Source organism: Ursus maritimus, unplaced genomic scaffold, assembly GCF_017311325.1.
Source record: "Ursus maritimus isolate PB19 unplaced genomic scaffold, ASM1731132v1 scaffold_6, whole genome shotgun sequence".
Taxonomy (NCBI): Eukaryota; Metazoa; Chordata; class Mammalia; order Carnivora; family Ursidae; genus Ursus; species Ursus maritimus.
In genome coordinates this window covers 28,865,997-28,891,648 of record NW_024426774.1, presented here as the reverse complement: position 1 = coordinate 28,891,648, position 25,652 = coordinate 28,865,997, and the positions used below count along the sequence as shown (strand labels likewise).

General features: G+C 38.9%; 1 protein-coding gene and 1 long non-coding RNA gene across 4 annotated transcripts in view; one reads left to right on the top strand and one right to left on the bottom strand.

Annotated features, from left to right (window-relative positions):
* The first annotated feature begins 91 nt into the window (after nt 1–91).
* LOC103671581 lies at nt 92–18,065 on the top strand. Its single transcript, XR_570968.2, has 3 exons — nt 92–12,517; nt 13,168–13,261; nt 18,000–18,065. It is a non-coding gene; the product is annotated as an uncharacterized LOC103671581 (long non-coding RNA).
* A 4,158-nt stretch (nt 18,066–22,223) lies between these two features.
* VIT (vitrin) overlaps nt 22,224–25,652 on the bottom strand; it is a 101,602-nt gene continuing 98,173 nt past the window's right edge. For 2 of the 3 annotated variants that reach the window (XM_008700235.2, XM_008700237.2), the window contains one exon: nt 25,019–25,490. The gene's annotated coding sequence lies outside the window, so the exon portion shown is untranslated. Of the gene's footprint in view, nt 22,372–25,018; nt 25,491–25,652 lie in introns of those variants that run through there. The other variant, XM_008700236.2, reaches the window with a different exon arrangement.

Genomic DNA, 25,652 nt, shown 5'->3' with positions numbered 1-25,652 from the left:
TATTTGAAAATGTCTAAAATGTATGTATATTTTATAAATATATATTATATATATTGTAGGAATATATATAATATATGTAGACTATATATATATATACATATACATATATATGTATATATATATAAACCATAGGTGCATTTTACTGTTTTGTATTTTTGTTTTTAGAGGTAGTGTGTACACCGCAGGTAATGATGAGTATGATGAGTGTTGTGCTGTTTGCTTTTGCAGTATAATATATAGTTCTAAATGTTTAAATTACTGTATATATTATATTCATTATAGGCTAGCATGCTTGTTTTAAAGACTGTCATTCTAGTTTATTAAAATCTGAATGTAAGAAAACCTGGCTATTCAAATGTGAATTGAAAAATATTCCATTCTCAGTACTGAACTATTTCCATTGAACATTCAGGATTTTTAACAAAACAGAATCATCAAGAAGGCAATAGCTAGAGAATGAGAGGTGCCTTTAAAATAAAATACAAATGCAGCCTTACAGTGAGGATGAGGATTGAGTTGGGGGGTGGGAGGGCTATGGGGGGGAGAGAGAGAGAGAGAGAGAAAAAGAGAGAGAGAGAGTGTGTGTGTGTGTGTGTGTGTGTGTGCGTGCGTGCCAATCTGTGACGGTCCTGATTTGTGACCATCAATGTCTTCAGTGTATCTGCTCAACTTCTAGGATTTCAGGGGACATTTCATGCGTTGTCTTTGTGCTCTTCTGAGCACCACCTGTACTTTCCAAGGATTTTGAATGTGAATTCCTAGAAATTTCAGTAGAGAGGAAAATAACTATGTTTTCACTGTAGTCAAGTTCAGGTAAAAGGAGAAATTATTCGTTCACCAAAATGATGGGATCTCTTAAATGTTCGCTAAGTAAATTAATTTTTTAAAAATGTAATTTTTAAAGGCCCTCTTTTTTAGGACTTCATATATTTCCCTCCCACATAAGAGCATGTCATGAAATTCTTATGTGATGAAGATTCAACTAGGAAAAATTATTTTTAGATTAAACACCTGAACTAGTTAAAATACCACCTAAGAATAGTGTTTAAATGACATCTTTCATATCTACCTCTTTGTCATTGCTGCCATTTTAACTAAAGCAAATCTTTATGACATCTGAAAATGATGATTGGATGCAATTAAAAAATCTATGTTGGTGCTTTTCTCAGGCTTTGTCATTTAAGTTATATTGAACTAAGATGTCACAAATCAGATTGAAAGATTTAAGAGTTTTGGTTTTCTTTTGAAAGAACTGCTTAAAATTTATCGTCAAGGTTGATAGTGAGTGGATATAGTTAATCTCTGGTTAGTATATGTCTGTAATATTTTCAACCAAGAGCCAAACTGTTACTGAATTTACATGGAAAAAGAGCTCTAAGTACAGTTTTCTTCAGCTTACTTTATTCTTTGAAAGCTGTTTCAAGGCTATTAAGTACATAATCATTAATTTTATTTACTCAGAAGTTGCCTTTGTTACTATGTTATTTGTCTAGTTATTTATATAATTGTAGTACTTTATGTGTTGACACTGGGATTCAGGTTGTACAAAAGTAGTAGCTGATAGAAATTATATGTATATTTTTGTGAAATGTATCAATTCCAGAAGTTCCTTTTAGGGGAAGGTCCAGAAAACATGTCCATCTTTAAAAACAAAGGACAGGCCATTGGTAAATGATTTGAATCATTTTTACTTTCAACACTGAAAGTTTTTTAATTGGCCATATCCATCATCCAGCTGGACCTCCATGTCAGTGTCAGGGACGACCAGATTGACAAAGTATTTAACAGATTGCATCAGTTTTGTTTTTGAATTTGTTCCATTTTTGTTTTTGTTCTTAATCTTAAAAAACAAAACAAAACAAAAAAGCAAATTTAGGCCAAACAGAGATCCCTAGATTCCACTTCTTTATTCTAGCAGTATTCCTAAAGTGGTACTTAGGGGTCAGAATTTTCTGGATCTTTGCTAGTCAACCTTTACATTTGGTTTAACTGGGACAACATGCTTGTCATCCCTCTGATGCAAACTAGAAAGTTCATTTTAATTTAGATTAACTTTAATGTCTGCCTGGATTTTTAGCAGGCTGTGAACCAGTGAGTGCCTTGTTAATGTAGAATGATTTTTCCCTGGTTGTTAGCTCCTTTCTGATAATGTCTCAGAGAATGGTATTTTAGTTGTACAGATCTGCTAAATTCGGTATTATCAGCAGTCAGAAAGCCTTCAGTCTACCACATACCTCCCTCCCTGCTTTCTTCTCATTGTTTGGCTGAAGTTTGCCTCTTGTGAGAAACAAATACAACCCCCCTCTCCACACACTTTTTTCAATCCAAATTAAGAGATCTCCCCTACACCCATTCCATCTAATATCTGTTTTTAGGAGGAACCACTTCTTTGTAATCCTGAAATCTACTGGTTACTTTTATGTCTTCTCAACTTCAGTTTACTAGTGCTGACTTCAGGGCATCATCAGTCCAGTTTCCTAAGTGACTCCTTTTCTCCACAGCCCCGATTCCCCACCCCCCAGCTGGTGAGCCCTGAACCAGATTGTTTGATCTTCAGGTATTTTTAAATTCAGTTATATCAATTAATGTAAATTAATCCAAATGCTAATTTTTGTGGTGCAAGAAGTTTCTTTTGTAAATTCAGGGTATGGATAAGCTAATTAAGATATCTTTTCTTGGTGGCTCTAAGTGTATTATTTGTTTTTAAATAAAGTGTACAAATATAGATAATGTGCTATAGGTGTCTCATGAATTGAAATATTTTGGAATCTAGTGGATTTGCAGTTAAAATAATACATCTTGATTTTGTCTTTTTGGTGGGGGTAGGGGTAGGAGAGGCATGCAGAGAAATAAAAGGAGTATTAGACAAAGTAGATGTGAGTCCAAAGTAATGAACCAGTCTTAATTATTGATTGTGAGTACGGTAGAGAAATTTATCATTATGGAGTTTGAACCTTTGGAAAGCCAGTAAAATTAAAATACCCGATAAGATTGGGTCAGTAATACTTTCAGGGACACATGTATATTTTTTCAAGTGTTCAATTACATATTTTTAAAAAATTATACACTTATAAATTTAATGTGTTTTTATTTTTTGTTTGGCTACTTAACAAACATAAACCTTCCCCCTTGCTTTTTCAAATCAACATTATTTTTCAAAGGCTTTCTCTGCCCACAACTCACAATCTCTTTGTTCCAATCTGAAGCCATAATGTTATGTGGAATCTAAGAGTGTCCTTGAAACTATCTGCTGTGCTTTGATGTTTTGTATGCTTCTGTAGTAATGAGTGTTATATCCTTTGTCATGGACACATTTTTCAGTAGTGTCAGAAATATCCCTTTTGTCCCCTTTAATAAGAACTGAGACATTTGATGGACCCTCTGGGGTACCCCAGGGTGGTATTCTGACCTGCATTGGATTTTCCAAGACCTTCCCAGAGTTGTTCTGGCACCTAGGGTAGTCCCCAGGAACTTAGGAATCTGGCATCACTATTTAACCCAATCACTGTAACTATGACGCGTCCTTCCAGTTGTTACTTCTTAGTTACACCTGTTGCTTACAATGATCAGGACACTCCAGTTTTATGGGGAAGCATTGACCTGCAGGTCTGAAAACAAATCCATATTTGCTGGAACACAGATTTTAATTTAGTATAGTTTGTGTACTTTCAAAACCAAACAATTCAAAACCCACCCTACAGAAAATACTCTTTGTTTCACTTAGATCCTACAACCCTAAGCCCTTTCTTAATCCTGTTTGTGTAATTAGACTAAAGGTAATGCTGGCCTCAGTCAGACTTGGAGGATCTATTTGAGTGAACAAAATCTGCAATATCCTGCTAACGGGAAGGGCCTGTTTTGTAGAAAATTCTCTTGTCCTTGATGATTTAGCCATTCACCTTACATTGAAGGCTGGTCCAGATGCTAACTCCACATTGACTTTCCCTGTGTGCCTCTTTAAAGAGATAATTAATCCAGTAATGTAAAGGAGGACCCACAGTAAAACATCTGTTAAATAGCACTTGGAATACTAGAATTAGTATTCTTAATTCATGTGCCAAAGTTTTCCGTGCTCTCATAAGATCCAGTATGTACACCAGCTTCCCAATCTCCAACCTCAAACCAAAGATATTTTTGAATTACCTCATATAATAGCATCATCAAATTAAGGGTAATGGTAAGGGAAACCCATCATTCACAAATGAAACTTCCCAAACTAAAAAACTTTCTTTAATTAAAAAAAAAAACTGCATAGAAAGCAAAAAAGTTTTTTTAAAGATTTGTTTGTTTATTTTAGAGAGAGAGTGAGAGAGGGGCAGACTCCCTGCCAAGCGTGGAGGACTTGGGGCTTGCTCTCCTGACCCTGACCTGGGCCAAAATCAAGTCAGACACTTAACCGACTGAGTCACTCAGGCACCCCAGAAAGTAAAATTTTATGTTAAGTATGAGTTGTAAAAACAAGCAGCTTGTGACTTAGATGTGCCGAAATGTATAAGTATACTGACATTTAGCTACTTCCTGATGGAAGTGGGACCAAGGCAGTAATTTTTCTCCAATAAACAAGATTAACTTACATTAGAGCAAAAGAAATCTCATCAGAAAGTTTACTTTGGGTGCTGGCTAACTTGGGTGAAAGTGTGGGGAAAGAAGCACCATCCCAGGAAGGAAAAGCCACCAGCTCTGCAATCTGACCCACCACCCATTGTCCTTCTTTCTCTTTAAATGGCTGGGAACGATGACCACTGAGATCTTTTGACCTACAAAAGTAAATGGTTCCAATTCTGGTTTGTCATTGGTCCCTGTTACCTAAATTAAAGATTTTTACATCAAAAGTACCCTAGAGCCCCTGGTAAAGTGTCAGACAACATAGTTTTTATGATATTTTAGGAAGCCATAATAACGTAGGCCCAGTTGATGTTGTGTCATTTGCATATGTCAGAATGAAGACCAGACATGTAAGAAATGTTCTCATGTGGCCAATCTCACGTGATAATCTCACGAAAAGATTAGAGAATTATTTTTATAGGATGAGGTCTGTTTTGAATGATTTTGACTGTGCTTTTAAAAGCATTTAAAAATATATTTGTGTATTTTTCTACAGACTTTTGAGCCCATGTATTTCAGAATATCCTGTTGGAATAATTTCATTCAGTATGTATTTTAGAAAAAAAATTCATTGGTCTCACATGTTTTGACAGTCATTTATGAATAACACTCCTGATACAGTACTCAACTCCTATGTAGACAAGTGGTAAATGTCTCCGTATTTTGACTGCCTGGAAAAGCACTATGGTTGTACATAGTTTGCAGATCAACATGGAAGACTTGTGTATTTCATACATGTTAAAATTAACATGTATACCATGTTAATAATGTTAATTAGCAATGTCCCGTCAGAGCTATCAGCGTTAAGGTTAGATTCTGCCAATTGCCATTCGTGAGTTTTGAAAGTATGCACATCCAGCTAAAATGCCACTTAATTTATTTAAATGGAAACTGTGTTTTTCAGTGAAACAGTACCTGTTCAGTTTCCTTGTAGATCTCAGGGTCAGAAGAAAGGCTTTCTCCCAGCTCTAAAACATTCAGGCTTTGTTTTACTCATTTTGGTCAGCCTTTTAAACAAGCAAGACAATAAGCTCCTATTTTTCATATCCTACAATACTTGGGAATACACATCTAATGATTCCAATTAAAAAAAAAAAACAAAACCTTGCAAGCAGATTGTTTCTTCTCCTTAGGAACATCATTGCTTTCTGGAGGCAGAAATGATTTTACTTTTGAAATTGAAAGTTAGTGATCCATGCAGTTTTCTGTCCTTGATGTATGCAAGTTACATACAGCTTGCTTCTGCAGATCAACACAAATTTTATTTTGTGTGATTTTTAAAAATTATTTTGGAAGTGCAAAGACTAGCAAGGAAGATGTGATACGTTTATTTTATATATTTCAAAATTTTGTAGATTTTTTTGTGGTATGGGGAGCAGGTAGTGATGAGTTTTATTATGAATTTATACCCATTATACCCCATCCTCAACTCAGACTTTACATATTAAGTATTACTTACTGTCACCTAACAAACTAAAAACAGTTAATGATTATTTGTTTGCTTCAATGTCTATAAGCTCCTCATTTTTTTTTTATATTCCCCTTAGCACCTCTCCTGGTGCCTTATCATATAAAAAATACTCAATAACTATTTGTTGGGTGAGTAATCAGCACATTTTCAAAATTCTAAATCTATCCGGATTTTCAAAGACAAAAAAAAAATAATAGTAATCTCTGCCAGTCCCTATCCAATCTCAAATGTACTTAGATCTGTGAAGCTGATCCCAAGATTGAGGTGTGTACTCTAATTAGGGAGGAATTGGGACCTCACCTGGAAGGTGGCAATAGAATGCCAAAGGCATCACCCTCCCGCTGCTGTGCACTTCCAGTCCTGCCAGCATTGGAATTGAGCCTGTGGGTGACAACGAGACGTATCTGAACCCTTTAAAGGTGCCCCTTCTTTCCCTAACCTCCGCAGCACCACCCCACTGGCCTCTACTCCCCTGTGGGGCCGCTGATGCAGTCTGGAACCTCAACCTGCCAGGACTGTCTTGGGCCCAGGCCAGGTCCACCACTCTTTCCTCGTGACCCTCAGACGGTCCTGCTATTCCTAACTGGCTGGGGTGTTTTTTTCCCAAAGAAGTAGGAAGTTCCTCCCCGCAGAAGATTGTCAAGAAAGACATTCCTCTGGGGAGCGTACCTTGAATTTGAAGAATCTAGGACAAATCCCTCAGGATGTTTTCAGGGCTGCTTTTTGTGTAGAACATTTGATGGTAATTATCTAAATGTTTATTAACTCTCCCCAGAAGAGCTCTGTGTTGTCTCAGTTTGCTGCTACCACTCTCCCAGGGCCCAGGTGGCTAGCGGCCTTGAGCTGCAGAGCTCAATGGCTTCAGGAGTAAAATAGTCAACAAGTTAGAGACAGACTATTTATATATAACAATCAAATGACTTACATCATTGATAAAATCATCAACAGAGTAGTGAATTGTGTATGAAATATTCAATTAAATCTCAATGTTAAACCTATGTATTATGTAGGAACTATTATCTCTTTTTTAATTATTAAAATATGATTCTTTTAAGATCAGTACCAGCACAAAGAAAGGAACAGGGTTTTGGCCTGGACACAGGACATTTATTGTCAGTGAAACTTTAATTAGGCTAACTCTTATGAGTTGGTTTTTCATCTGTGAGAAGGAGATTATAGACCTGCCTGATAGATTGATATGAGATAATAGACACAAAACACCTGATAAAATGTTGGGCAGTAATAAACATCCAACAAGTAATTATTATTCACTCCTTGAATTCACACTTTTTGTCACGTAATTCTGTCACACTCCTGATAACTTCAAGAATATCAGATATTTAGGAGAAATAAGGTTAACATGAACATCAAGAGTAGCCCTAAAAGTTATCCATAAAATGTTACTTTCCTCAATATTTGAGTGCCTGCCATGTGCCAGGCTATTCTAGGCACTGGCGTGCAGCATCAAACAGACAAAACCCTTTATCTGAGGTGGCTTACATTCCAGCTGGGGAAAACAACAAATGATATAGGTAAAAAATACAGAATATGAGTGATAAGTGTTAAGGATAAACAAAGGGAAAGGAGATGATTTTTCTTAGACGTAAAAAGTGATACAATTGAAATTAATACAATTAATTAAAAGCAACACAAGGGGGACCTGGCTGTCTCAGTTGGAAGACTGTGCTACGCTTGACCTTGGGGTTGTAAGTTTGAGCCTTATGTTGGCTGTAGAGATTACCTAAATAAATAAAAACTTAAAAAGAGCAACAGAAAGGAGCAATAAATAAGTAATGAAGACACACGGAGGCAGTATTCATCATATCCCACCATACCGTTTCACTCCCACCCCCCTTGTAGTAATAGTGTGATATATGTACCTCTGTTCTTGTTCATACCAGTGTGTGTACACAAATACTGCATGGACTTTTGTTCTACATGTTCTCTGCAACTTGCTTTTAAAATTTAATTATATTTTGAGCAACTTATAAGTCTATACATATATAGTTTTCTTTTACATTACTTAATATACACACACAATCTTATATAAATGAAATGAGATTTTTTTGGTGGATCTTCTTGCTTTAAATAAATGAGATAATACATGTCCTCTGCATCTTTCCTCATCCAACCATATGTGATTGAAATTCCTCCAAGTCTGTCTTATAGCTGTTATTTCATTCTTTTTAATGATGAATACTCTAATGATGATGGCTTAAACTTCTTCATAATCAGTGGGCATTTACTTTGCTACCAGATTTTCACTATTATGGTAATTGTGCCTGTGCACTATTCATGACCAGGATAGTTTCACTTCTATGGAATAGAGTCCCTGCAGTAGGATTGCTGGGTTGAGAGATATGTAGATTTAAAATTTTTAAATAAGTATTGACATTGTTTTCCAAAAAGGCTGGAACAATTTATATTTTCATCAGTAAATGTACAGTATAAAAATACCCTTACTCTTTATATCCACTAGCAATAGCTGTTGTAGCATTAAAAAAAAAACAAACAAACACGACATGGTGTGTACAGTGATTTCTCCATATTATTTTCCTGATTGCATTTTCCTGATTACTGTAAATCTGCATAACTTTTCATATGTTCTTTGGTTATTTGGATTTCACTCATAATTAAATTACCTTTTGTATTCATTTTCTGTTGCTGTGTATCAAATTACCACAAATTTAGCAGCTTAAAACAATACCCGTTTTATTATTTCATAGTTATGTGGTTTAGAACTTCAAGTGGGCTTGACTGGGCTCTCTGTTGAGTGTCCGATAAGGCTGAAACGAAGGTGTGTGCCAGGCTTGGCTCTTGACTAAAAGATCTGGGGGAAAAATTCACTTCCAGGCTCATTCATGTTGTTGGCAGAATTTCAAACCTTACAATTGTAGGATGGTTGTAATATGGAGGTCTCTCTTTCCTTGCTGACTGTTAGCTAGAGGTTCTTGTCTCAGCTTTTAGAGGTTCCTTTCCAGTCCTTGTATGTAACGCTCCCCCACCCCGCCCCCTGCCGGCCATCTTCAAGGTTAGCAAGGACTCATCAGATCCTTCTCCTACTTGACTCTGTGTTTTCTCTTCTGCTATCAGCCAGAGAAAACTCTCTGCTTTTAAAGGGCTCATGTGCCTAGAGTAGGCCCACCCAGATAATTTCTGTATGTTAAGGTCTGTCGGTTAGTAACCTTAAATTACTTCCGCAAACTCCCTTTGCTTGGTAAAAGTAGCATTATCATGGGAGTAACACCAGGGGCAAAGATCATGGGGCCATCTTAGAATTCTGTCTACCACAAATATTCATATTTTTATTTATATCTTTACACTTATGTCCATGTTTCTATTGTGTTTGCCTTTTTATCTTTTAATTTAACTAGTTCATAGGTTTTTTGTATATTACACATTATTAAGCCTTTCTACCCTTGGTTGCAAAGTTTTTCCAACTCTTAGTTGTCCATTGACCACTAATATTATTAAATACTTTTTCCATAGAAAATTTAGCCTTTTGGATTTCACTCTTAAGGTGAATTGCATATTTGTATCTTTTTATTCACATTTTAAATTTTTATTCGTTTTTTTTAATTTTTCATTCACTTCATTTTTTGTTAACATTTTGCCCATCTGTGCACTGTCTTTTTAAAAAAAAATTGTAAGTGCTCTTTCTACATTATATGTAAACACTTCATATTATTTGCAAATTTTTTCCAAACTAATTTGTCTGTTTACCATATTTATACCTTTTCCCATTCAAAACTTTATATTAGTATATACTCAAGTATATTTTTTATAAAACATGGACATTTGTAAATATGTAAAAATTTCAAAGTATTCTGTTCACCGCTGGGTGGCATGTGTAGTCTCCTAGAATGGCTTATCCATTTTATTCTTGGGTTTTGTTGTTAGTGGGTTTTTTTTTTTATATTTGTCTTTACTCCATTTGGAATTTGTTTTTGTACAGAATGCAAGCTATGGATCCAACTTTACTTTCTTCCGAGCGGGTTGCCAATTGTTCCAGCACTTCTTACCAAATTGTCTTTTTCCAATGAAACAAAATACCAACTTTGTCATATATTAATTTTTCAGATAGAATGAGATTTCTCACTATACTATGCTGTTTCGCTTAGAGTATCATGCACTTAATTACAGTGACTCTATGTTTGCACACAGTGGCTTTATAAAATGGTCAGGCAGAGCTTTGTCCCACCCCACACTCCTGGCTACTGTTCTTTTTACTGCCTATCGTGGCTATTATCAGACATTTGAAGTTTGTGATCATTTTATCCAATTAGGGGTTGAAACTGCATTAAATTTAAAGATTAATTTTGGGAAATTTGACATATGATATTGTCTTCTAAGAACTAACAAAATTGTATCATTTTCTGTTTGCTCAGATCCTGTCTATATCATTAGTAAGCTTGAGATTTGAGACTTTTCTTCACTTAAGTCCTGTGTCTTTTTTTTTTTTTTTTTTTTAACTACATGTAATCTCGTTTCTTAGTCTTTGGTCATTATTGAGAATGGATTTTTTTCCATTTCCATTTCTAAAGGCTTATTATAAATAAAAAGCTTATTTGTGTGTGTGTGTGCTCTTACCTTGTATACAACACATTTATTATCTATAGTTACTAAATTTTCTCATTAATTCCAGAAGTTTTCACTACAGTCTCTTGGGATTTTTAGGACTATAATGATGACAGTCACAAATATAATGACACTAACGCTCACAAAATCACAAAAATAACTTGTTTTTTTTCCCCAGTGTTTGAAAGATTCTTTTCTTCTCAGAATCTTTATTGTCTAGAAACCCCATTATAGTGTTAAGTGATAATGGTGATAGGCATCTCTGAGTGCTATTGATTTTAATTGAAATAGTTTGCATATTTAGCTATTTTGAATATTTGTGTTGCTATTTGGTAAATAATCTAATTTAAATAAATTCTTTCCTGTTTGACCAAGAGATTTTACTAGAAATAGCTGCTGAATTTTGTCAGATGCCTTTTCAGCTTCTTTTGATGTGGTTGTGTGTTACTGTCCTTTTATCTGGTGACTAACTAGATTGTTTGTGGAGCTGCTGACATTAAGCCACTCTTGTCTCCTTGGAATAAAACCTACTTGGTCATTATGTGCTATTCTTTCTTTTATAAATCAGTTTTCCAGTTGCTGATATTTTGTTTAGAACTGCAGCATGCATATTCCTAAGTGAGATTGGTCTATAGGTTTCTTCAGTGGACTTTTTATTAGGTGTAAAAAATTATGCAGGTTGACAAAACGTGGGACTAATCAGAAGGCTCACCCACTGCCAGTGAGAATGCAAATTTATTCAAGATGTTGGAGAACCGTTTGGATGAATCTACTAAAGTGAACATATGAAATCTAGTAATTCTGTTTCCGGGCAAATACCCAATAAAATGCATACAAATGTACACCAAAAGATATGTTCTAGAATGTTTATAGCAACATTATTAGTAATAGCTTCAAACCAGAAACTACCTAAAAGTCTATCTACTATGGAATGGATAAATACATTTTGGTATTCATACAATGGAATATTATACAACAATGAGAATGAACGGTTTATAAGTACATGCAACATATGGATGAATCTCAGAAACATTATGTTGAGCCTGAAAAGGCAGCTATAAAAGAATACTGTATGCTTTCCATTATATAAAGTCAAAAATGGGCAAAACTAATCTATGTTAACTGTTAGAAGTCAGGAGAGTGGTTATCTTCAGTGAGAGGTAGGGGAGGAGATAGTGGCTGAAAGGGAGTCTGAGGGGGACTTCTGCAGTGCTGGTAATATTTTGTTTCTTTATCTGGGTGCTTGTTTATGTTGGATTGTTTAGTTCATGAAAATACATCTAATTTACACTTACATGTACACTTTTCTGTATGTATATTATACTTGAATAAAACATTTTTAGAAAGCAATACTTGTTTCATAGAATGAATTGGGGAGCTTTTCATCTTTTCCTATACTTTATATTTGTTTAAATAAGAGATCGTTGAAATTATATATTAAAGATTAGAGGAAACTTGGCTGAGAAATCCTTTGTTCCCGGGGCCTTCTTTTTTAGAGGTAGGATTGTTAATTTCTTTTCTAATATCTTTGGTTCAAAATATTCACTTCTTGGATTAATTCTGATAATTTATATTTTGTAGGAAACATTTCCTTTCTTCTGGGTTTTCACATTTATTTTCTATAGGTCTGTGTTTTTATGTTTCTTATAATTTGTTCTGTGTGTGGTATTACAGTTTTTATCTGTATTATTCAAGGATTATCTGTGTGTGTTTCTTCATTTTCAAGGAGTTCAGGAAAAGAAGTACTCATTTTTCACATTTAATTCCTCATGGCAAGTTGAAGGATGAGGAGGAGAAAATTAAGGTGGATCAAGAATTTGCTCAGAATCCCCTCTGAAGATTTCTGCATCAGTAACTGAGGAGGTTTGTTACTCGGCTTCTCCGTTTCCCTTCCCTTACCTGGAAAAACAGGACACCAATTCTCTTTTCCCCTCTTCTCAAGTCTTGTTGTTTTACCCAGACTTCTCTTTTTTGTGTGTCACTTGGAGGAGTAGTTTAGTTCCCGATACTATACTCAGTGGACAGTTTCCACCAATTTAAACAATCTTTCTAGGTACAAGCATGTAAAACAAATGTCAAAGAATCATTAGGAATGGGTCATGGATATTAGCCACCTTGCCTCTCTTATTCCCAGTGTGTTTGGTCATTATGACTGGACTAACTTGTCTTCAATGTGCAGACGAACAAAGTGCAGCCCTGCCAATTTACCTTTTGCTTCTGTATCAGCAAGGAATGGAATTAGCTTTTAAGTTTGAGAAAGCTGAACAAATAATGACCTAAAAAATGGAAGTTCAGTGTAAGGGAGTTGGCATTGGTCCAACTGTTCAAAATGTCAAGAAGGACCCAGGCTCTTTTTATTCCTCTTCTGCCCTTCTTAGAGGAATGGATTTTCATCTATTTTTTGGTTTCAAGTTGGCTGCCACAATACCAGTCATGTTATCCAAGTTCAAGGCAAAGAAGAAGGTGGAAAATGGGAAGGGTAGTACTAATTAGGACTTTTCTTCTTTTGGCAGCAAAGGAAATCTGCCCAGTGGCCCTCCAGCAGATTTCTCCACGTACCTAACTGGCCACAACATTGCCTCCCTATATTTAATGGATGTTGCAAAAGTGAGTATCTCACTTTTCAGCTTCTATAGTAGGAGGAGATGGCAGTGAGAAGTCAGTTTCAAATGGCTTTTGGGTTAAACAACAAATGTTCTCTTTTACAAATGCCCCATTAGACAGAAATTTCTTTAATCACTCATTTCTATTTTGCATTTTCCCTCATTTCTTCTCTCTCGCCCTGATTATAAAAGGTAATATATGTGATTTGTAGACACTGAGTCCTGATATCCCAACTCTTGCGAACAGTGTCTCAAATCACCTTCAAATGAGACATTCACTTTTTCTGTATGATATCCCAATCATTCTAGTCTTGTTTGTTCATTCCCTGTTTTGAATTCACTCACTCTCTGAAGAGTGATCAAACAAACCCTCCTAAGTAGGCTTCCTTTCACACAAATCCTGAGAACCCTGTTGTCTTAGATATAGCCTTGGGTTTGTCCCTAGGGTTAAGTTTTCTATCAGTTGATGCATGACTCTTCTTGCATTCTTTTTACTCCAAGAGGATTATCTTTTATACCTTAGAAGAAGTTGGTTTATTTTCCTAAAGATGCTAAATAAAGAACTTAAGAAATGTCATAAAAAATAAACATCCTTAGGCATAGATTCTTTGGCCCAACCAGTACCAAAAGAAACCCCTAAATTTTAACCTTCCTATACAAAAAGTGTAGGCCTCCTTTGCTCTTTAAAATGAAAAGACCAAATTATGCTTATGGCCAAGTGAAGTAACAGACCAGATTTAACTTCCCCCTTTAAACAATGGGGAGGGGGTGGAAACACAGTAGTTTTCAGATATTGGACAAGAGCCAGCACAAGGCAATAATTTCTGAGAGAGAGGAAAACAAACTCTGGCCCTTGCTTACTGCCTAGAGAGTGTCCATGACATGAGGGGCAACCCAGTAGAGCCTAGAGGTCTCTGTGAATTGAAGAGACAGAGTTGGGAGTTTGGTGAGTCCAAGATAGCTAGAGTTTGCAGGACAGAATGCTACAGGAAAGCTCTGGAGATCTGAACGGGGTCTTCCCCAAGTCTTCAGCTAAGTATTGATAAGTATAAGCATATGAGGAACCTATCAGAGGCTGAGGAAAGAGTTACCTAATAGATGGGCAGAACAATCCTCTGATGTTACACAGGGTTGGGAATAGTTCATGTTTCCACCAGGCACAGTGGAATATACTGTAAAGTTTGAGACATTAGGTAGAGGACTCAGAAGGGTATTATTGCCTCATCAGTGTGTAAAAATTCAGGTTGCTTTGGCTCTGTCTTAAAGTTTAAAAGTAAGACATGAAAAGCTCAAACACACACACACACACACACGTACAAGAATATATAGTTCCCAAAAAGGTAAAATTCATACTGTTTGGAGTCCAATTACCTGGTATGCAAAGAAGCAGGAGAAAACATCCCCAAATAATGAGAAAATATAATAAATTGAAAATAACCCAGAATTAACATAATCCATAGAATTAGTGTTGCAAGATTCTTACACGCTTTGTGAAACAGTATAATATAAATTATAGATGTATACCATTGAATCTAAAGCAACCACTTAAATTATAGCTTATATATATAATATATATATAATATATATAAAGATTTATTTACTGTAGAGAGGGGGAGGGGCAGAGGGAGATGGAGAGAGTGTCTTAAGCAGACTCCACGCTGAGTGCAGAGCCTGACACAGGGCTTGATCTCATCACCCTGAGATCATGACCTGAGCCGAAACCAAGAGTTGGACACTTAATTGTGCCACTCAGGTTCCCCCCAAAAAACTATAGCTAATAAGCCAAAAAAGGAGACAGAATAATAATAAAATATTCAATTAATCCAAAAGAAGACAGGAAAAGGAAAAGGGGAACAAAGAACAAGTATGACAAATAGAAAACAAATGCCAAGGTGCTAGATTACTAAATAATTATGTAATCACATTAAATGTAAATGGTGTAATACCATAATTAAAAGGAAAGATTGGGGGCGCCTGGGTGGCACAGCGGTTAAGCGTCTGCCTTCGGCTCAGGGCGTGATCCCGGCGTTCCGGGATCGAGCCCCACATCAGGCTCCTCCACTATGAGCCTGCTTCTTCCTCTCCCACTCCCCCTGCTTGTGTTCCCTCTCTCGCTGGCTGTCTCTATCTCTGTCGAATAAATAAATAAAATCTTTAAAAAAAAAAAAAAAAAGGAAAGATTGACAAATTATATACAAATCATGAGACCTTGCCTACATAAAATGCTGCATACAAGAAATCCACTTTAAACATAAAGACTCAAATAGGTTAAAAGTAAAAGGATCGAAAAAGATGCCATACCAAAGGAAAGCCTCAGTGACTATGTTAACATCAGACAAAATAGATTTCAGAGAACAGGGTTAAAAAGGTTTATTTCATAATGATTAAGAGGTTAATTTGTCAAGAGAACATAACAATCCTAAAGGTGTATGCACCTAATAACAGAGCTTCAAAATAAGTGGAGCAAAAGCTGATAGAATGAAGGGAGAAATAGACAAATCTACAATTATAGTTGGAGATTTCAATACTCCTCTCAATAACTGAGAGAAGTAGACAGAAAGGCAATCAGGATATGGAAGACTTGGCTAACACTACCAACCTAATTAACATTTATAGAACATTCTACCCAACAACAGCAGAAAACAGTTTTTCTTTTTCATGTGCCAAGAACATTTACCAAGGTAGACCATATTCTGAGCCATAAAACAAGTCTCAATAAATTGAAAAGAGTCCAAATCATACAAAGTATGTTCACTGACCACAGTAAAATTAAGTTAGAAGCCAATTAAAAAAAGGTGTCTGGAAATTCCCCAAATATTTGGAAACTAAATAACAACTTCTTAATAACCAAGGGGTCAAAGGAAAATTAAAAAGTATTTTGCCTGGTGAGGATGTGGAACAAGAAGTCTCATTCACTGATGGTGGGAATGCAAATGGTACCGCTACTTTGAGAGACAGTTTGGCAGTTTCTTACAAAACTAGATCTGCTCTTAGCATTCAATCCAGCATAATGCTCCTTGGTATTTACCCAACTAAGTTGAAAGGTTATAATCACAGAAAAACATGCATATAGCAGTTTTATTCATAATTGCCAAAACTTAGAAACAACTGAGATGTCCTTTGGTAGGCGAAGGGATAAATAAATGGTGGTATATCCAGAAAATGGAATATTATTCAGCACCAAAAAGAAATGAATTTGTCAAGCCATGAGAAGACATGGTAGAAATGTAAATGCATGTTACCAAGTGGAAGATATGATTTCGATTATATGACATTCTGGAAACTCTGGAGATAGTAAAAAGATCAGTGGTTTTCAGGGACTTGGGAGAGGAGGGATGAATGGGCAGACCTCAGAGAATTTTTAGGGCACTGAAACTATTTGTATAATACTATAATGGTGGATACCTGTCATTATACATTTGTGCAAACCCATAGAATGTATAACACCAAGAGTGAAATCTAATGTAAACTGTGAGCTTTGGGTAATAATGATGTGTCAATGTAGGCTTACCTATTATATGTACCATCTGGCTAGGAGATCTTGATAGTGGGGGAGGCTGTGTGTATGTGTGTGGGGGCTGGGCTGGACAGGGAGTATATAAGGAATTTCTGTACTTTCTGGTCAATTTTATTGTGAGCCTAAAACTGGTCTAAAAAGTAAAGTCTATTAAAAATATTGGGAAAAAATATTTTGAGCTGGATGAAAACGAAAACACAACATACCAAAATTTGTGGGATGTGACTAAAGAGTACTAAGAGGGAAATTTATAGCACTAAACTATAATGAGAAAAGAAGAAAGCTTTCAATTCAATGACTTCAGCTTTCACATTACAAAACTAGATAAGAGAAAAATCCAAAGTCAGCTGAACAAAGGGAATGAAAAAGATAAAAGCAGAGATCAGTAAAATGTAAAACAGGAAAACAAAAGGGAATGTCAATGAAAACATAAGCTGTATATTTTAGAAGATGAATAAAATGAAGGCTATTCTGGTAGGTTCTGCAGACAAGCTCCTGTCCACATAGGTGGAGGAGGGGACTTGCAATGCCTTCTCACACCCAGGTAAAATGACAAAAGAAGTCTCTGGGTAATGAGAAATACCCACTACCATCCTCTTTGCAGGTGGTGATCTGCTTCCAAAATTAAGTAAGATCTGTGTTCTTCAGTGAGGGAAAAATATAGGATTTCTTTTTTCATCCCGGATACTTGTTCTTACCTATGCTTTGAGAAGTTTCTATATATACTTGCAAGCTTGAAAACAGTATTTCTTTAAATAATTCTATATTTCTGACTTCACATTTTAGACATCCTTCTTTCATCCTCATTCTTATTCAGAATTTATAAATTTGAGCTTTCTTCACAGCTTCACTTTATTTTGTTCCATGGCTTTTTAGCTTATTGGCTTTCTGTTTCCTTCTATAGGTAGCAAACCTTAAATAATAATTGTTGTCTTTCCCAAAATATTGGTGCATTATTTTTTTTGCCTTTGCTTAAATTATGTTGTATTTATTTAAGTGATTTTTTTTTTTTTTTCCCTGAGACAGACTTGGGTTTAAACTTGACATTTATCTGCTATGTGACTCTGGGACAAGGGAATCTCTGAGTCTTTACTTTCCCCTCTAAAAAAAAATGGTGCTTCCCATCTATTATCCCAATTAAGTCCCTCAAAGATAGTGCCAGGCATATAGAAACCCCTCAGGAAGGCCAGCTTCTCAGCTCTCTTTCTCCTCATCTCCACCCCAGCAAACCTAGGGCAGCTGCTAACAGTGCCTAGCCTGCTGCGGGAAACTTCACCGTGGAGAATTCTGGACCTGGGAACCAAAAGCAACACATTACAAAGACCTCTTGGTTTAAAAACATTCATAACTTGAATCTTTACAGGTGATTTATTTATTTATTTATTTATTTATTTATTTATTTTTAAAGATTTTATTTATTTATTTGACAGAGATAGAGACAGCCAGCGAGAGAGGGAACACAAGCAGGGGGAGTGGGAGAGGAAGAAGCAGGCTCATAGCGGAGGAGCCTGACGTGGGGCTCGATCCCATAACGCCGGGATCACGCCCTGAGCCGAAGGCAGACGCCCAACCGCTGTGCCACCCAGGCGCCCCTCCAGGTGATTTATTTAGAAACCTCCTTAGAAAAGGAGTCAAACTAAAAACTAATTTTCTCCATTCCTAATTTTTCCCAGAAAATGAAGAATTTATAGGCAATGCCATATTTAGGAGGAAAAGCTAAGAAAGCTCCCTTTTAATTCCCCAGGTGTGCTTTTCAAGATGCAGCTTTGCTCTACAAACTATAGAGATGAGTAGATCCCAACTGGGAGAGCTGACCCTGCCCCATCCCTATGTCGTGGTCCATGTCACTGATTTTAGCCTCTCTCTCTTTAAGGGCCTGTGGCCCCAGAGTCTCTCTTCGTATATTTCTTTAAGGCAGTCATTACTACTGGTGCAAAACCTATGCACCCTCTTAGCCCAGGCTTTCAGGGTGCCAACCCAGTGTGGTGAAGGCAGTGTGATTGCAAGCATTCATAGATCTGAAGAGAGAATTCTTTGTTCTGCCCTTTACTCTTGAGTAAGAAAGAGTTCCTCAAACGGGCAGATCATTTGTAGCTGGGACAGGTGGCTGGGGTAGGCCTTGACATTGTTGTGGTTGTGTAGGATCAGGGGTGACCAGAAACCTCCTGGGAGTGGTGTTGTGGTCGGAAGGGCTTTGGAGGGCCTCTGGAAAACACAGCAGCTGTTAAGGGGCTAGTAGTCCCCACGTAATAGGAATTACTGCCGTGGCTGGGTGGGCCTGCCACCCGGTAATAGGTTTGACAGGTATGGACACAACAGACCCTATTGGATTAGGACAGCCGACACATAGTCAGGCCCTTGTGTCCCACAGGACATCAAAATGAAAGGAGCTAGATGACAGGCAACATGGGTGGCAGGACACCAATTCCAGAGGGCAGTGGATTCTCTTCATAAGCTGCAGTTAAACCCCAAGGAGGGGCCAGGTGGAAAGTAAATCCTATGGCATGACATGGTGAATATAAACCTGTTAGCACACTTGGTGCCACGTTGGGACTTTGTCACTGATGTCTGTGATTGGCTTTACTCTTGTCGCCAGGATTCCCCTAGGCCTCCTCAGCCTGTGGAAAGGAAGGCAATCATATGAACAGTAAGTAATTACTCAGTGCTATCGGCTTCGCCTCACCGGCATACTGCAGGACCAAGCGTGTGTGGGGTCTTGAGGTATGCCTCAGAACTGCTCAGTGAACACGCCTGGGGTCCAGCCAGGACCCTCTTGGCCGCTGCCCGTGTGGGCATCCCTCCCTTCCCCCTGAGGCGGCCATGGCTCCACCGGCATTTTGTGTCCAGGATCAGAACAATTCCCAGATGAAAAGGTTGATTTTTCACTTCGGGAGAATGCCACCTCTTTGCAGAGGGAAACAGGCCTGTGGGTGTTCCAGGCCTTGCATTTAGGTCAGAGGAGCTGGAAAGGTCCCCCATGGTTTCCACACGATGGTTGTCTCCTGGTTCAATGAGGGTATTCTCTTAGGAGAAAACCAAATTGCACTGCCACTTTGCCCTTTAGAAATTTCTGTCTGCTCATTTATTTTGCTTGGTGTGTATCTTAGACAGTCATTACCACAGTGGTTTGTAGCCTTCGACTTGTCCCCGTTCCCTCTTTGGCTTTAAAATGCCACATAACCCCCCTTTTGAGGTTGGAAAGAAACTCCCTTTCACTGGGATTTCAAGGAGCACTTGTAGAGTGTTAGGATAATTGCAAAAATTGATATCGTAATATCAGGATACAGGTTTACGGATGCCTTGGGGATGTCAGACTAACAATTAAATTGATTTTGGGTCTTGTTTTGGTGTTTGCACAGTTTCCATGGCTTCCAGACCTTTCCCCATTGCTGTGCCCTGGACAGTCATGTAAAGGCTCTTTGTTGAGAACCCAGATTCAAATTTGCCATTAACCTGAATACGCCCTGCTCACCTCAACCAAGTGTGAAGCTAGAGGAGTCACAGAAGGAAGCTATTCAGCTGGAATTGTACTTTTCATAAGAAAGTCTCAGCTGCCAAGCTGAGTATAGCATTTGCTTACTTGGGCAGCTTAGTGCCTGTGGGCCCAGTTTGTGTAAGAGTGACGGCAGGGATAAAGCTAAGCTCAGTATTTTTCAATTTTAGGACAAGAAAGAAAGAAAGAAAGAAAGAAAGAAAGAAAGAAAGAGAAAGAGAGAGAGAGAGAGAGAGAGAGAGAGAGAGAGAAAGAGAGAGAGAGAGAGAGAGAGAGAGAGGGAGGGAGGGAGGGAGGGAGGGAGGAAGGAAGGAAGGAAGGAAAGAAGGAAGGGAAGGGAAGGAAGGAAGGAAAAAAAGAAAGGAAAGAAAAGAAAGAATGGGGGAGGGAGGGAGGAAAGGAAGGAAAGGAAGAGGCAGGCAGGCAGGCATGCATTGAAACTGTGGTCTTTCAAGCTTATTTGTTTTTTATGTGGATGGTTATTTAAATAGTCCATTTCCCCTCAGTCAGGCCTTGGATCCCAGCAGTAGCGCTGGAAGACTTTTATCCAGCCTGAAGCTGGTTCTCCCCACGCAGGAACTTGTGTGCATGCAGTCAGTAGCATTCAAGACAACTGGAGGATTCAAGGAACTTCGAGAGGTTATTAACTGCAAGGTGGTCAGATAGAACAATGTGAGTGCTTGTACCCTGCCAGCCACAACAGTGTGGTTGCCTGGGTGGCCCTGCGGCCCACAGGAGGCTGCTGCAGGGGGTCAGTCCTTAATGGGCAGAAGTTTCACTCTGTTTGCTCTCTGCAGGGTTGTTCGACACTTTCCAGATGAAGGTCATTCTGGAGAGGGTAGAATGAGAGGGCTGCCTGGTTCTTCTGTTCTGTTCCTGTCCCTCCTCCCCTTTCTGAGGCTCTGCTGTCTCCCTGACCCTGGGGTTCGTGAGTTACTCCAATTTCCTTCCAAAATCTCCCCCTATGCTTGAGCTGCTGTGAATGGAGTTTCTGTTACTTGCTAGGGAGAGAGCTTGAACCAATGTAGCCTCCCATTGCCTGGCCCCTGCCTCTCTCCCCAACTTCGTTTCCTGACACCTCACATTTCATGCTGTCATTGTGTCATGCCTCCTCACCTTTGCTCCTGTCATTCCCTCTGCTGGGACATCTCCGTCTTTCTCTGTCTGTCTGAAACAGACATACCCAGCTCAGAACCCCCTCCCCGCTGCCGAGTGTGCCTGTCACCTCTCCTATCAGTCAGATGTTAGCTGCTTATCTGTGTGTCTCCCACGTTAGCCTCTAAGCTCTTTGGACAGGGACCAGGTCTTATCCCTCTCTGTACCCCAGTGCCTCTTACCATGCCTGGCACATAATAGGTGTTTGTTGAAAGAAAACATGTTTGTTGAAAGAGACTCAGGAAGGTAAACAGAGAAATAGGTTTTCATTTCTGCAGAAGTGAGAGCAGAAGGTGAGGAACAGAGTTACCCTATGGGTAGATACCCAGAGGATTCTGGTCCTGGAAAAAGAGTGCTCGTAACATATTGTAGTGAACCTCAGAAAGGGCATGCTGAAGAGGGGTGCAGCGTGGATGGAATTAGATCCTCTTTGTCTCTTGCCATCATACCCTGTTTCTTCCCGAAATATCTCTGCCTTCCATTCTGCCAGTGCCATTGTATTAGGGGTTGGCACTGTTGGGTGACTTAGATTTAAAGTTCTCAGCAGGGAGTCTGCTTCTTCCTCTGTCTCTACCTCTCCCCCCAGCTCGTGCTCTCTCACTCACTCTCTAAAATAAGTAAAGTCTTTTTTTAAAAAGTGAGGGCAAGATGGCTGTCCAGAGAATCGCGGGGAGTGATGGGGGAAGTGCAGTGTGCCTTAGACGTTTAACAGACTCTTCACTTTGTACATTTAATAGATCCTGAGAGTACACTTTGCAGAATTATACATATACTTTAAATTGTCAAGCTTACTAGAGAGCCTTCTGTGCAGCCACCATTAACAAGAGGCAAAGTGGTTAAGTATACAGAACCTGGAGTCAGGTTGTCTGGTTTAATTCCCAGATCTGCCTCTATCAGCTCTGTGACCTTGGGCAAGTTACTGGACACCTCCATGCCTCGGTTGCATGATCTGCAAAATGAGAACAATAGTACCTCTCTCAGCAAGTCAGAGGGATAAGATAAGTGAGTTCATACAGGAGAAGCCCTCAGAATAGTGCCCCGTGTGCAGCACACACTTACTCACTGTCAGGCACTAGGATGACTTTATTTCTCATGAGGTTGTTTGCAGTCACCAGCCATGCAATTAGTACTTGATCCCATGATCATAATTATATGATTTTAGTTGTTCGTTTGGTGTTGTTTCCCACTGGACCGCAAATTCCTCAAAGGCATTAGTTGAATAAATGTCTCTTTCCAAACTAATTGAATTCATGCTTTCAAGCATATTTCCTATTTACTACGTTTTTGTGTTGGTAATCTAAGGGGAGAACTTTTCTTAGGATTGTAAAGGGGAAATAAGATTATTAGTCGGAAACTCCTCCATGAGGCTGGAAAATCCTTGCACACAGAAGCATTGTCTTCTGTACAACCCCATGCCAGCCCCTTGAGACTGTTGCTGGAAAACTTGCTTCATGGAGGTTTTGTCCTGTTCAAAAGGGTTTAAAGAGCCCGGAGAAATAAAAAATATCTGAACCCTCAACCTTGTCCATTTGGCTGGACGTTTTTAGCAGAGCCTTGTTACAAAACTTTTAGCAAAGAAACTTCTTTCAAAGGCTCTACCTCCTGAGAGTTGGGAAAATAAAGTTGAGTGGAGTTCAGACATCATACGCCCCTAGAGAAGCTGGCCCAATGCTCCTTGTCTGCTTGTTTTGGTTGCCTTGGAGGAGAAAGGGCACAGAGGAGCTTTTCTGCTGAGACCATGGAATAAAAGTTAGAGTTGCCTTAGGAGATTGGCTCTGAGTCTGCAGGACCCAGAGAGCTCTGCAAAGGCTGGACCATAGCCCACAGAGGGCAGACCCAGGTGTGTGTGTGTATAACACAGGGATGGAGGTGGGGGTGGGGGTTCTGACCCCCACGAAGGCAGTCAAATGAGTCAACTGGAAGACAGAGATCTGAATTGTAATTCTGTCCCTTTATATCTGCATGACCTTCCACTGGCCTGGTTTTCCTTTTTTGCCATTGGATGGTTTGACATGGATTGTCTCTAAAGTTCTGTTTCTAGTGTTCAGATTCTGGCTCCACCCCAGCAGTGTTGGGCACAGTTTGGGTTGAGCAAGGTGGCATTTATATCTAAGCTTCCCACGTCGCCCATCACCACCAGGACCCTTATCTCCAGACTGCTCTGTGCAACCCTGACCTGAGCCCCACTCCCACACCAGCCTTCCCACTGCACGGTGGGGCACTCCTCTCCAGAGCCAGCAAGCTCCCAGAAGCTTCAGCCCTTTCTTGCCCCCCACTCACCTGCAACCTCCAAGGGGAGGCTGTTGATTTTCAGCCCTTAATTTTCAGGCCTAGGATGGGAAAGGCCTGCACCTTGCCCCCTTTGCCTTTCTAATCTCCCTCCTTCCTTCTGCATAGTCCCCAGCTCCCTCGAAGATCTGACCTCAGCCCTTCATCCTTATCACTGCTATCTTCTCCCAGCTGGGTCACTTCTCATTCACTGAAGGTGGTGAAGCTAGGCTCACTTCTGCTCTCTCCATCCCTATTCCCATTGTCATCTTTGGTGACTTGAATGTCCACACAGACAACTGCGACGACATCAAAGCCTCCGGGTGCCTCGACTACCACCTCTAATCCTCCTTTCCTCCACACACATACATTCAAATATTTGCTGACAACAGGTAGACAATGGGCCAATTTAGAGAGGTTTCATTTATTTTTAAAACTATGATACCTATAACTAGAGTGACCATATAATTTATTTTCCAAACGGGGACAATTTTGTGAATGAAAGAGGACACCAAAGTAATTAAGGTTATATTACTCATTGATGACAAATTGGCTTTTGTTTTAAGGCCCCTTACTTTTTGAATATAAAATAATTACATTCAAAGGCTATTTTCCAAAATAAATTTTCCTTCAAAGAATTAAAAACTTATATGTATACATTGAAGAGACATTGAAAAAAAACTCTTTTGTACTGATTATCTGTATATTCGAAAACATAGGCAGAATAATTTTCCCTTGTACTCATTTAAGTTCTTTAGTTTCTTAGCTGAATCTCTCACTAGTAGTGTGTGTCACTGGTATCTTTATAAAGAATTTCTTTTTTGAAAATAGTTTTTGTATTTTGAGGTTTTTGCACAAATCTGTTTGCAGTGCTTTTTTTTTTTTTTAAAGACTTTATTTATTTATTTGACAGAGAGAGAGACAGCCAGAGAGAGAGGGAACACAAGCAGGGGGAGTGGGAGAGGAAGAAGCAGGCTCCTAGCGGAGGAGCCTGATGTGGGTCTCGATCCCAGAACGCCGGGATCACGCCCTGAGCCGAAGGCAGACGCTTAATGACTGCGCCACCCAGGTGCCCCTGCAGTTGCTTTTAAAGTAAAATTTATGGTTAATGAATTTGAGATTGTTGACGCTTTTAATTGATTCAATATTTTTAGTTGATAATACACTCTCCAGGTACTGAGAAATTTGGTAAGCGTGAGGCAAATTCTGCTAAATGGATGATACCTTCCAATTGTTTATGTAGGTATTTTGTCCCAAGTATTGGCACAGGTGTTATCTTTTTGCCTCCATTCACAGCAGCATCCTTTAACACACACTTTTAGAAAACATGATTTGTCCAGTAAGTCACCTTTATTAATGATTCTTTTGAACACTCCCCCATCACACACAGATTTCATATCCTAATAGATGAATCCTTGGCAGAAGCTGGAAGTAAAAAGTGGAGCTCAACTAAACCCCCTCCCGGCTTATTTTAATGCAGCTATTGATGATAACATCTGGTTAACAAACGACAAACGCAGTGCAAATGCTCAAACTGGGTGGGACCCAGGACAGCAGGCATAAACAGGGGCTCTCCTATCACACTGACCACTCAGAAGGAGCCCCGTGGTTCTCCAGTCACGCAGCACAGCAGTATTGCCAGAGGGCTCTTCAAACATGCCACTGCTCAGGCTCCAGCCTCGCACACTCAGGTTCCATAGCTACTGGAATAGGGCCTACGAACCAGCATCATCGTCTCCCAAGAGATTCTAGACCAGATCACCGTGGTCCTCCAGGGCCGCTCCTCAACTGCTCCTAAAGCTACAGGATGTAGGTACACAGTGATTCAGATAATCGAGAGGAAGGAGGTAAATCAGGAGTGGCTCTGCTGCTGGCACGTTTTCTCTGCACCCCCATGGTTGCGTTGTTACTATGGGCCAGGACTGAGTGCATAGCAGGTGCTCTGGGGAGCGGGAAGAGCAG